Genomic DNA, 13,904 nt, shown 5'->3' with positions numbered 1-13,904 from the left:
GTGAAACACAACTATGCTGTTCAAGCAACGGGTATGAGTTGCACCAAACACCTGACAGGTGTGCACCCTCTCATTAACCCTTAGAAACAGGATTTCAATTCTTTCCCTCAGACCTTCTGTAAAAGACATAAACCCCTTCCAAATCCCTCCCCAGGTCTTTCTCCAAAAAAGTTTCTCCTACAAATGACTGTTTAATTTACATGTCAGTTTTTCGTATTAAAATCCTAATTGCTTGTAGAGATCCCCTTGTTGCCAGGAATAATAGGAGAGATTTATGTGTGGTGTTGCCTTTACTAAAATCTTAACCCCTCTTGGCATAAGTACCACTGAATTCCTGTTTCACTTCACTCCTGCCATCACTGAAACAAAATATTCCACAATTTTAGCAGTTCCCACTTCCTGTTTTATCTCCATTTTATGAGATCCAGCTTTCCAGAATATGTTTGGTGATTATTTTACTTAATCACTTTATCTCTACTGACAGAAAATTAATACTTTTCCAGGACTTATATAATAAATTCTCTTCTGAATTTTTCCAGTAATTGATATTTTCTACTCCATATTTCCATATAACGGAAAATTAATGTAAGTTCAAATTAATGAATTATAGTAATTAACCTTGTTATCCTTATGGGCTCACTTTAAGCCTAACAACAATTTATTTTCATTTTCTGAATTGCCTTCCAAAAAAGTTATAGTAATTTATATACTTTTAAAAAACATTAGCAGAGTCATGGTTCAAACTCAGGACTGTTGAATTCAATGGTCATATTCCAATGGTAAAAGAAATAGGGAGTGCCTTGTGCCATCCTTACTAACACACACACACCCCAACAATATTAAATGCACAGGTGAGCATGTGATCAAGAATCACACACATTTTAGGAAAACCAATAGAAAGTACAGGAAATACAAGCAAGAGAGTTAAAACTTCAGAGAATTAGAATTAATTATGTAAGCCAAAGGAGCATTCAGAAGAAGTATAATTAGTCCCTAGAGGAATGTGACAGAACTCTTCATAAGATAAGAGTTGGTTTTAAAAACCTGTCTACTAGAGATCAATGGAGTAAATGAAATTAAAACTTTATAAAATAGTAAAATAAAGTCATAAGCTGAGACATCAGGTAAAATGATTCTGTTAGTATCAATGTAGGTGAATAAAGAAATTGAAAGGATATGGAACAGAACAGAGTCCTCAGAAATAATACCACACATCTACAGCCATCTGATCTTTGACAAACCTGAGAGAAACAAGAAATGGGGAAAGGATTCCCTATTTAATAAATGGTGCTGGGAAAATTGGCTAGCCATTAGTAGAAAGCTGAAACTGGATCCTTTCCTTACTCCTTATACGAAAATTAATTCAAGATGGATTAGAGACTTAAATGTTAGACCTAATACCATAAAAACCCTAGAGGAAAACCTAGGTAGTACCATTCAGGACATAGGCATGGGCAAAGACTTCATGTCTAAAACACCAAAAGCAACGGCAGCAAAAGCCAAAATTGACAAATGGGATCTAATTAAACTAAAGAGCTTCTGCACAGCAAAAGAAACTACCATCAGAGTGAACAGGCAACCTACAGAATGGGAGAAAATTTTTGCAATCTACTCATCTGACAAAGGGCTAATATCCAGAACCTACAAAGAACTCAAACAAATTTACAAGAAAAAAACAAACAACCCCATCAAAAAGTGGGCAAAGGATATGAACAGACATTTCTCAAAAGAAGACATTCATACAGCCAACAGACGCATGAAAAAATGCTCATCATCACTGGCCATCAGAGAAATGCAAATCAAAACCACAATGAGATACCATCTCACACCAGTTAGAATGGCGATCATTAAAAAGTCAGGAAACAACAGGTACTGGAGAGGATGTGGAGAAATAGGAACACTTTTACACTGTTGGTGGGATTGTAAACTAGTTCAACCATTATGGAAAACAGTATGGCGACTCCTCAAGGATCTAGAACTAGATGTACCATATGACCCAGCCATCCCATTACTGGGTATATACCCAAAGGATTATAAATCATGCTGCTATAAAGACACATGCACACGTATGTTTATTGCGGCACTATTCACAATAGCAAAGACTTGGAATCAACCCAAATGTCCATCAGTGACAGATTGGATTAAGAAAATGTGGCACATATACACCATGGAATACTATGCAGCCATCAAAAAGGATGAGTTTGTGTCCTTTGTAGGGACATGGATGCAGCTGGAAACCATCATTCTTAGCAAACTATTGCAAGAACAGAAAACCAAACACCGCATGTTCTCACTCATAGGTGGGAACTGAACAATGAGATCACTTGGACTCAGGAAGGGAAACATCACACACTGGGGCCTATCATGGGGAGGGGGGAGGGGGGAGGGATTGCATTGGGAGTTATACCTGATGTAAATGACGAGTTGATGGGTGCTGACGAGTTGATGGGTGCAGCACACCAACATGGCACAAGTATACATATGTAACAAACCTGCACGTTATGCACATGTACCCTAGAACTTAAAGTATAATAATAATAAATAAATTAAAAAAAATAAAAAAGAAATTGAAAGGATAAAATCTAAAGGCCATGGAGTAATGATACAGACAGCCAATATCAAGCTAATAATAATTCTGGGGCACTATAAATAGGAGAGGAAGATTTTAATTGTGAGGAGAGTCTGCAGTATGGGTGGCAAGGTAAAATTCATTGAGAAGAGGGGAAGTGAGCAGAGTTATTGATAACGTTTCTTGATGGTATTCCCAGTCAATTTGAATGGATTAAATTTTCTTGTGAAAAGATGAAGGCATTGGATTGAGTACATGAATAACTAAACAAAGAGAGAAAGAATCCAGCAATATAAAGTTTACAAAGAACACAATTCAAACAAAATAAGAGAAAAAAGGGGAAAATGAAAATGAAAAGAATGTCTGTTGACTGCCTTCAAAAGGCATTCAAAAATCCCAGTTGTACACATACACCTCTAACACAGCAGATACCACTCTACACTGTGATACTTGTAAACAGAGTAAGGGGCCTTTATTTCTGGGTTTTATTTTGTTGCTTTGTTTTGCTTCTTTTTTAGTCCCTAGAATAGCAGCATTACTTGGCATGTTTTTAATGACAAATAAATGAAAAAGAAAACCAAAATAATCATCATTTATCTGCATTTGAATGTTCAGCATAGGCTGGCATTTCAGTTAATTGAATAAAAATACAACACAATTCTTTTCTCTGAATAATCAGTTCCTCGGTAGCTTATGTGAACAATCATAATAATGAGCAATGGTTGTTTTTTTTTCCATTGCCAACAACATCTCATGTCTTAAATTATGAAAAAAACACTTGAGAAAAATACAGTCTTCTTCCTTTTTGGGAGGTTTCTATATAACTTCACCTTGTCCCTCTGTTTAATTCAATAAACATTTATCAAGCACTAAAGTACACAACTTACTATGCTAGGTGCCGTGATTCTGCTATCTATCAACCAAAAAAAAAGGCACTCATCCTCAAGTTGACAATCTAGCAGAGGACAGAAAAATAAATTTGGCCTCCTTGCATTAAAGTATCTGTTAACAGATATTTATTGTGCACCTATTATGTGCCAGGACAGATCTGCAGTATAAGATGGGGATGCGAATAGTATTCCTGCTAATTGTGTGTCATGATATTTGCTGTGGTACTGAGGATAGGGAGGAAACAAAAGAGACAAGGTAGCTGCCCTCAGAGATCTTGCATTCAAGCTCAGAGAGTAATGGAAGATAGAAAATGAAAGCAGAAATTGTAAAAGTATAGATGCTAACTTATGAGGCCCTTGATGAGATATATTGTACATTATTGAATCAGAAGTGCAAAGGTATCGATTTTTGAAGAATAAACTCTACATTTGCTATGACAGCATCTTGGTCACAGGCAATTATTAAACATTCATTCTTTTAATATTCGTAGAACTCAGAAAATTTTTGCTGCTTGCTCTAATCTGGTAGCACTCCTGCCTGTCTTGATTTTCTGTTGGTCTGTGACTCTATGACTCTATCTCGCTTCTTCTTTTTGGTTCTCTTCAATGAAATGGCACCTACAAAACAAATTGCTTCTTTTGTCTGCAGCTGGCTTGTTCACAGTGGGGCTCTTGATATGAACAAACCTGAAGATGTCAGACTGTATAAACACACAGAGAAAGATGTGTTCACAAAGGCTCCTACACTGGAAAATTATACGCTACTTCCAAAATGCTTTGCCACATTTAAAAGTGTAATTATACCCTTTTCTTAATGACTGACATGACATATGTTTACATGTGTTTTAGCCAACTTATGACAGTACACAGTCGTGTGTTGTACATTTGGTACCAACATCTACAATTTCATGAGAAAAACATCTGAAGCTGTCTGTTGATGTTGCCCTACTGTTTTACAATAAATAATGCAACCTGCAAATTTCATAATATTTTTTAATCTTTGTATAATAAATTTAATTGTCATTTTTCTCTTGTTGGTTGCAAGAACTATTTGCTCAACCACACTGACCTTGTTTCAGATTTATTTGTTTTCCTTTGGCTGTTTCTTTTTTTTTTTTTTTTTTTTTGAGACGGAGTCTCGCTCTGTCACCCAGGCTGGAGTGCGGTGGCCGGATCTCAGCTCACTGCAAGCTCCGCCTCCCGGGTTCACGGGTTCACGCCATTCTCCTGCCTCAGCCTCCGGAGTAGCTGGGACTACAGGCGCCCGCCACCTCGCCCGGCTAGTTTTTTGTATTTTTTAGTAGAGACGGGGTTTCACCGTGTTAGCCAGGATGGTCTCGATCTCCTGACCTCGTGATCCGCCCGTCTCGGCCTCCCAAAGTGCTGGGATTACAGGCGTGAGCCACCGCGCCCGGCCTTCCTTTGGCTGTTTCTTTATTTGGTTGGAATTTCTAGAGCAGCATTGTTCAACAGAATTCACTGCAATGATAAGAAATGTTTTGTGTCTGAACTGTTCAATGTGGTAGCCACTGGCCACATGTGGCTGTCGAGCTCTTGAAATGTGGCTGGTGCAAATGAGATACTGAAAATGTAATTCTATTTAACGTTAATTGATTTAAATTTTAAAAACTGTACGTGGTTAATGGCTACTGTATCTGACAGCAATGGAAGAGTAGCAATATCCAGTAGAAATATGCTGTGAAACACAGATGTAATTTTAAATTTTCTAGGAGCCATATTTTAAAAAGTAAAAACAAAAATAAAAGTAATTTAAATAATATATTTATATGTTTAATAATATGTATTAAATCTTATTTTACCTAGAGTAGTCAAATTTATAAAGGCAGAAAGTAAAATGATAGTTTCCGGGGGCTCAAAAAAGGGAAAAATAAGGGGTTCTTATTTGATGGGTACAGAGTGTCAGTTTCGTACGATGGAGAGAATTCTTTGGGTGGATGGTGGTGATGGTAGTACGGCAGTGTGAATGTAATGCCATTGAACTATACATATAAAAATGGTAAGATGGTAAGTTTTATGTTAATTTTACTAATTCTTTTAAAAATTAAAAAGTGAAAATAAATGATCATTTAAACAATTACACAATACAAAATATTAATATAATGTTTTACCTTCTCACTGTTGTACTAAACTTTCAAAATTTGATGCATGTTTTACACTTCATCAGACCAGCCATTTTTCACATGTTGAATAGCTACATGTGGCCAGTGGCTTCTGTATTGGGTAGAGCTGGTATAGAGAAAGAAAATAATCCAAAAGTTATTAATTATATTTCTCTCCTCTTCCTGCCTTCTTATTAGGGCCCAACAATTAAATCTATACAATAGTTTTCCACCATAAAAGAAGGGGCAAAGTATGCAAAGTTAATTAATTAAACCAGAGGTTTGCCTCCATAAAGGTGACTAAGAAATACCTTGCTCTCCTCTAAGACCTTTTAAAAAAATCTGAATAATATTTAAGTGATTCCTTTGTACCTCATGTATACATTCACTCCAGTGAAGTTATTCACACAACCTCGTGGTCCTAAAAACATTTTAACACAACTGTGCATCTTAGAATCAATAGCAAAATTGAGAACTGAGAAAATATATTATTAATTATATTAGTTACCAGGCACACAGATACATAATTTTCTAAACAATCCTATTGGTAGACATTATTATTCCCATTTTTTAGTTAGGAAATTGAGAATGAAAGCATTCATACATTTCTTAAGTTATTGAGCTAATAAAAATAACTCATTGTATCATTTAATTATATCCTTCTGCTTTTGCATCCTCATAGCTTAGCTCACGCTCGTGAGTGAGAACATATAATGTTTGGTTTTCCGTTCCTGAGTTACTTCACTTAGAATGGTGGTCTCCAGTTCCATCCAGGTTGCTGCGAAAGCCATTATTTCATTTCTCTTCATGGCTAAGGGGTATTCCATGGTGTGTGTGTGTGTGTGTGTGTGTGTGTGTGTGTGTGTGTGTATGTGTGTTCTTTATCCAGTTGTTAATTGATGGGCATTTGGGCTGGACTTTGGGGACTCAGGGTAAATGGTGGGAGGGGGGTGAGGGATAAATGACTACACATTGGGTACAGGGTACACTGCCTGGATGATGGGTACACCAAAATCTCAGAAATCACCACTAAAGAACTTATTAATGTAACCAAATACTACCTGTTCCCCCAAAACTTATTAAATTAAAAAAAAAATAAAAAAACAAAGCAATGAATCAAGTAACCAAACTCAAGTAAATCTTAGCTAAAACCTGGGAGAAGCAAAACTAACGTTTACTATTTTTAACTCCTTAATTTTAGTGATATGTCCCTAGTAAGGGAAGGTCTAGACACTGGGTGACAGCACTGATGATTGCTACTTCTTTCACATCATGCAGAAACTGAGGTCATCAGTTTACACAAATAGGATGTGAACTCATCATTTTCTTTCTTTGTCTTTCTTACACCATGGAATCTGTAATACTGAATAGTTAGGGATGGTGTATGTGGACATATTATTTAGAGAATAAGTAAAAAGTTCAAATCAAATCATCATCTAGATTCTAAGGCATTAGAATAACTAGAATAACTTGAAAATTGACCAATTAATATGCTGATCTCTGAAGTGAGTCCAAATTTTAAAAACTATTAGAGAAACATCTAAAATCTATTCAGTCTTAGACACGTGGAAAGAAAATGTTTTATTTTCATGAGAAAATGAAGTAATTTTATTTATTGTCGTTGGAGCAAGTGCGTGGATTTTGTTATTTTTAAATTTCACATTCTATTATGTTGTTACAGTGGTGTGTAGGTCAGTGTGTACGAGAAACACAGAAAAATAACCCAGATGAGAAAAATTTAACACAGACAAGTGACTACTAATTTGTTAGAAAGGCTGAATAACAAAGGGGGAAAAAGTATATCTGAAGAGAAAAGGAGAAGAGGATGCTATTATCAATAGCTCAGGAATCAGCTTCCTCCTCTGAGAACCTACACAAGAGCTTGTACATCCCACTGCCCCTGTGCCCCAGATAAGTGGGCTGAAACCTACTGACTCGCTGGAGCCCATAGTCTCCTACAGCAGCCTAGCTTTGCTGCGGCCACTCCCACGGGTGCTGACAAAAGAAAGAAAACAGTGGCTTTGCCCTTCCAAATTCAAACTTCTCACAATATCCCCCAATGGAAAAACAGCAGAATTCAGCTGGGAAAGGAGTCTGGAAAACACAGTTTGCAAGCTTCCAGCTCTGGTGCAAGCAAAGGGTAAAAGTGGAGCTGAGATCCAACCAAAACTCTCCAGCACAACTGGTGGAATACAAAAGAAAAATAAGAGGAAACTGTGAAAATCTTCATGAAATATGGAAAGAAATGTTCATTGCAACACAGCAAGAAGCCACCAATTTGGCAAAACTAATTGGATAATTGAGGCATCTTTTCCAGGATGACAAACAGTATTGCAGTTGTCAAAGATGAACATAATTGATACTGAACATATGAGGAGAAATTGTTCGTGTTCTCGTTGTTCTGGTTCAAAATATTCTGTTTAGAATAATAATCTATGCATTGTATCTAGACACAGATATTCAAGGAACATTACCACAGGGTGATGCACTGTCTTTGAGAGGTCATATTATAAATGGCTGAATACACAGACTCCGAAGACAGACTACCCAGGTTGGCATTTAAATTCTTCCATTTACTGGTTATATGCCTTTGGGTAACTTGGTCATCCATCCCTAGTATCCTACTGAATTTGCTGTTGTCAAGGTCACTGTGCATGTTCATATTGCCAAATCCAATGGCCACTTCTCTTGCAAATTTTGGTTGACTGACCTCGCATTAGCATCTGCTATATTTCATGGCACCATTTTTGAGGTGCTGCTTCTTTTGGATTCCCTGATACTCTTGTCTCCTCCTGGCTTTTCTTCTATACTATATACCTAGTCTTTCCTCCTCTGTCTTTGTTGCTGTCTGTTGTCTCTGCTTGACTTCTAAACACAGAAGTGCCGAAGATGTTTTTTTCCCCTCCGTGTCCCCTCCTTTCCTTTATTCACTCTTCACGGGTGATCTCATTCAGGCCTTAGCTTTGAATACCATCTCTGACTCCTGAGCTAGACCTCCAGAGCGCCCTCTCATTCGGCCTCCTGATATCTTCAAGTCAAAAGGTAACTCCTAATGCAGGTTCATCAATTGTAACAAATGTACCACTCTGGTGCAAGATGTTGACAGTAGGGTAGGCTGTGGATGTGAAGGGACAGGGGAGATGTGGGAACTCTCTGTGGTTTTTGTTCCACTTTGCTGTGAACCTAAAACTGATCTAAAAAATAAAGACTATTGAAGAAATAAAAAGAAAGGAAGGAAATTCTGACACATGCTACTATGTGGATGAAACTTGAGGACATTATGCTAAGTGAAATTAGCAAGTTACACACACACACGAATACGGTATGACTTCACTTATATGAGGTACCTGAAGTAGTCCAAGTCATACAGACAGAAAGCAGAATGGTAGTTGCCAGAGGATGAAGGGAGAGAGAAATGGAGAATTATTGTTTAAAGGTTATAAAGTTTCAGTATGGGAAGATGAAGAAGTTTTGGAAATGGATGGTGGTGATGATTGCACAACAATGTGAATGTACTTAATACCCATGGACTATACATTTAAAAATGGTAAATCTTACATAAATCTTACCACCATAAAATAGTTTAAACAACAACAAAAAGAACTGATGCTCTCTCACCAAACCTACCCACTCCTCTTCGTCATCCCCAAATAGCCCATCAGTAACCTAGTATTTCATTCCAAATAAACCAACAAACAAAATAACCTTGATTCATCTAATTCCCTTACCCTACCCCCAGTCCAACAGAAAGCCTATCAATTCTAACTCCAAAACATATCCAGTTCCATCCACATCATGAGAATCCAGGATTCTCATCACCCCATCATCATAGTCCTTACTCCCATCTCGGGACCTTCCTGTATATTGTCCCCTCAGCCCAATGTTCTTTCTGCTGACTTCACATGCCTGGCCCTTTCCTGTCACTCAGGCTCTACTTTCAGTATATTCTCAGGAAGTTCTTCTTTAACCTGTCTCTAAAGGAGCCACTCAGTTTCAATGCTCAGCAGAGTACTAATTACTTTCTATGTGGTACACATTTCTCTGTTGTGTTCTTTCTTTTACTATAATATAAATCCCATGGGTTCAAGGACCTGTTTTCATCTTCATTACTGCTCTTCCTTCCCTATCTAGCTCAGAAGCTGGTACATATTTGGCACTCAATATTAATTGATTAAATGAATGAATGAATTTCCCTGAATTTTAGTATCATCTCAGTAAAGGTGGGTAATTATATCAAGCTTATAGTTTGTTTTTGAGTATTAAATAAACTAATGCCTGTAAAAGTGTTAGCACAGTGCCTGAAGCACAGATGGCATATTCAAAGATCAACTGTTATTTTCAAAATTATAAGTATCATCATTAGGCAAATTATAAGGTGATACTGGTGCCTTGGGCATTGCTATTACAAGTTCCTTTACTACTTGGGAAGCAGAAAAATGACACCTAAAGGCGAACCTGCTTGACCCATGAAAGTTAAGAGACTATTTCTAGTAAAAAAATCGATGATTGAATATTTGAGCCAGGTGCTTGAAAACGTTATTGGCCAGGATGCGGTTGAACATGTAGGGGTATTTTTTGTTACACAAAATTTCATAAGAAAGGATGTCCTATCTGTTTAGTAATCATGGATCCAGAGACTGCTTGAAAGCTTACAATGCACTTTTATACACTTTATCTGAGTTTTTCCCCTCACAGTGACACTAAGAAGCAGCCAGGATAAGTATTAAAATTCCCTTCTAAAGAAGCACCTTGAAATTCCAAGGCCAAAACATTAAGTTTTACATCTCAAATCTTATCATTAGTATCAAAATAATATGCAGTTTTGGAACAGGAGACATAGAACGCTAAGAGTTTTATATAGTTGGGGTACAATTGTTTGATATTCTCTCAGGACAGATTAATTTTAAAAAAGAGATATCAAAATTCAATTTTGCCTAGTTTTGAAAGAAATCATTCAGAATCCCCAATATTCAAATGCGTCTCTATCAGTCTGGGGAGTTCTGATTGCTATTTGGGGCTGTAAAATCCTCTTCCTTCTATTGAGCCAAAAATCCTCATGTAAAAATACCAGTTACCTAAGCTGTACTTGTTATACAAGAAGTCTTTTTTTTTTTCCTCTCTTTCTCTCCCTTAAGGTTTCTTATGAAGTTGCCTATCTTCTCTTGAAAAGAACAAAATCCTGGATTACATCAGTTCACCTTGGCAAAAAGAGAAATGGGAAGTTTCATAATGTTAACAGAAATGAAATCTTTCACCCATTTATATATTTCACTGAAGATAAAGCTCTTTCAAAATTTAATATGTTATGATTTTTTAAATATAGAAACATGAATGATTTTTTAATTGATAAAACATTTAATTAAAAAAGGTTGATAACTTGGTTTTATGCATAATATACCATTCTATAATAGTAGCAGTTGAAAAGACAAGGATATGGGAGAGAAGGGATACAAATGGGGAATTAAAACTGACAAGGATGACATATAGAGACTGGTTAGCCAGGAGGGGGACTGCCTTAGGTAATCTATGGAGCAGAAGAACCAGCAATGTAAAGACCGGCCACCTAGACATGGGCAGTCTTAGCCAAGAAGGACAGGAATGTGACCAGAGCAGAGACAATAGGGTCTACTATCTACTCCAAAAGGAGAAGGTAACAGACCAGTTATGTAATTGGGACAGTGAAGAACAGATCAAACAAGGAAACAAGGTAGCCTGGAACAAGTAAGAGCGACACAGTGATTCAGGACCCTGTATGTGTAAAGGGAGCACTTAATGAGGCATGTACTTCTAGCATTGGTAGAAAAACCATCAAGGCGGGAGGCTAGCCTGCATTAATTTGGATGTGCGAAAAAAAAAATTGTAGACAGACCACATTCCCACTGCCATACTTCAATGACGTAACCAACAATGTTGTATTCTAAGTTACCTAGTAACAAGGGTTATGAGGTGCGTGCATTTTAATAACTTTTCATTTTGTTTTAAATTATAGAAACGTTACTTTTTTACTATATAGAAATTAGAACTTAGAAAATTGTTTAAAAATTATAAATAAACTAAATGTTATATACAATCCCAAAATTCAGAAAAAAGAACTCTTAACAAATCACAGCGATATATGGATAGATATATATGTGTGCTTATTCCTTAATACTATCTGATCATAATATGTTGTTTGATACTTTTTAAAAACAGTGTAATATGTGACTTTACATATAATTAATAATCTTCAAGAGTATAATTTTAATGACTGCATAAGCTATTAAAATATTTCATACTTTTATATTATTTCCATTTTTTGACATAAAATCTAGCAATGAAAATTTTATAAATAAACATCTCTCTGTATCTCTTAAAAGTGAAATTATTGGGTTAAGCTTTTTGAAGGCCTTTGACATATTGCTAAATTGGCTTCCAGAAAATGACATAAATATCCAATACTTACAACTGAAACTTGGGAACAGATGAATTCACATAATGGTTATTCCTTACTCTTTGAACTCTCACTATTGGAATTCAAGAGTTAGATAGTAAATAATTCTTATACATACGTTTTCAAAACTTGGAATCACATTATGAATGCAGCCTTATATCTTGATTTCTCTTGCAATTATAGAGTGAAAAACAATTACAAGACAGAAGATTTTTATTAGCAACAATAGATGCCAGAAAACAATGATGGAATATCTTCAAAGTATTGAGGAAAAATAAACTGTCAAATTAGAATTAAATAAGCAGTTAAACTGTCATTCAAGAGTAAAGGCAAAATAATGACTACTTGTTTTTCATACCTAAAAGAATAGATTTCGTACAAACTATAAGATTTTAAAATAATGAATATACTTTGCAAAAAAGACTAGGGAAGACATGGGATTTTAAAACAATGATAAGCATGGACATTTGGAAAATGTTTACAAATCTAATTAATTGTTGACTAAAAATAACAATAATTTTATGTATTTAAGAGTTAATGCTAGATAATATTTTAAAAACACAATAATAAAACAACAATGTATTTCAGATAAACACAGCAAACTTTTTTTAAAATACATAATAGAACTCATAAATAGGATTATCTCCAGAGGCCAAAAACAAAAGAAATTGAACTGAGTCCGAGGATAAGCACAGTATTTTAGAAGCAATCCAGTGAAGCAGGACGTGGTTTCTGAAGATTAATCTGCTACAAGGAGACAGGAGATGAGGACCTGGTCAGAAAAGATGGAGACTTTGAATGGAAAACAGAACTGAGGTCTTTGAGTGAATGTACCCTTGGTAGAAAAGAAGAGCTTTAAGACCACCCATCGCTGTCTCAGAAAGGCATTGAGGAAGTTTGTCATGCTGGGGTTCTACTTGGGAAGAGACAAGAGGGAAGTCTCCCATAGTATTTTATAACCAAAGGCCTAATAAAAAGTCTTAATGTGGAATCTACAATCTAAGAGAAATTAAACCATCTAAACTGTCTTGGGCTTATAATACCCTTGGACCATCCATAACAATTAAATCTAGAAGTACTCTGGATAGCTACACCCTAACATGCTTAATAAGATCTTACCTGGTATAACCCTGTTAAAGATGAGCTCACTATCTATATCATAAAAGATCTTTTTAAATTCACTTTAAACAAAAGAAAGTAATCAGAGCAAATAGCAAAATTAAACCCATAAAATGTCACATAATAAAGACTATAAAGTAAATGTATGTAAAAAGATGAATGTTATGAAAGTGGATAAAAACATAGAAAGACATATGACTCCACGGACAAAGCACAAACTATTTTCAGAAGTGAGAAAACATAATTTATGGAATAAAATTTCAATGAATAGTTTAAACAGCAGTTTAAGCACAACTGAACAAAGAATTTGTGAACAGGCACACAGTGCTTAGGAAATTATTCAGAAGGCAGAGCACAGAGAAGAAACAGGATGAAAAATAAACAAATAAAAGAGAGATTAACATATAAGAAGGAAACATAGAGAAAGTCCAATACATGTTAATGAAATTTCTTAGCAGACGAAACAGAAAGAAGGGGGAATAGTAATATAATTATTTTCCAAGGTTGAAGAAAAAAGCATGAATGAGCATATTTGAACAGCACAGTTAGTCCTGAGTGTAATAAAAGTGAATGTGCCCCCAGGCTCAATCTCACTGTAACACAGAGAGACAATCTGAAAGGTAATACCAGAAAGAGATTTTCTCAAAGAGCAACAGTTAGCCAAAAAACAGGCATCTAAACTTCAATGAAACTAGCAAAAGGGTTTTGTAATTATGCCAGATCTACAGGGGAATGGTTTATAATCCAGATTCCATATCCAGCTAGATTTTTAAGAC

At 35.8% G+C, this 13,904-nt stretch overlaps 2 long non-coding RNA genes across 3 annotated transcripts in view; one reads left to right on the top strand and one right to left on the bottom strand.

The window, feature by feature from the left end:
• LOC112422985 (uncharacterized) overlaps nucleotides 1-11,699 on the top strand; it is a 182,123-nt gene extending 170,424 nt beyond the window's left edge. Inside the window, exon 10 of the long non-coding RNA XR_011612419.1 lies at nucleotides 10,715-11,699. This is a non-coding gene — a long non-coding RNA (uncharacterized lncRNA). The remainder of the gene's footprint in view (nucleotides 1-10,714) is intronic.
• LOC105498722 (uncharacterized) overlaps nucleotides 1-12,260 on the bottom strand; it is a 46,525-nt gene extending 34,265 nt beyond the window's left edge. For both annotated transcript variants that reach the window (XR_011612420.1, XR_011612421.1), the window contains exons 1-2: nucleotides 12,128-12,260; nucleotides 5,589-5,706 (exon numbers count right to left, since the gene is read on the bottom strand). This is a non-coding gene — a long non-coding RNA (uncharacterized lncRNA). The remainder of the gene's footprint in view (nucleotides 1-5,588; nucleotides 5,707-12,127) is intronic.
• Between the last annotated feature and the right edge of the window lie 1,644 nt (nucleotides 12,261-13,904).

The sequence above is a fragment of the Macaca nemestrina genome, chromosome 14 (genome assembly GCF_043159975.1).
Source record: "Macaca nemestrina isolate mMacNem1 chromosome 14, mMacNem.hap1, whole genome shotgun sequence".
Lineage (NCBI taxonomy): Eukaryota > Metazoa > Chordata > Mammalia > Primates > Cercopithecidae > Macaca > Macaca nemestrina.
Note: the sequence above shows the minus strand (reverse complement) of the source record. Positions and strands in the feature narration are given on the sequence as shown.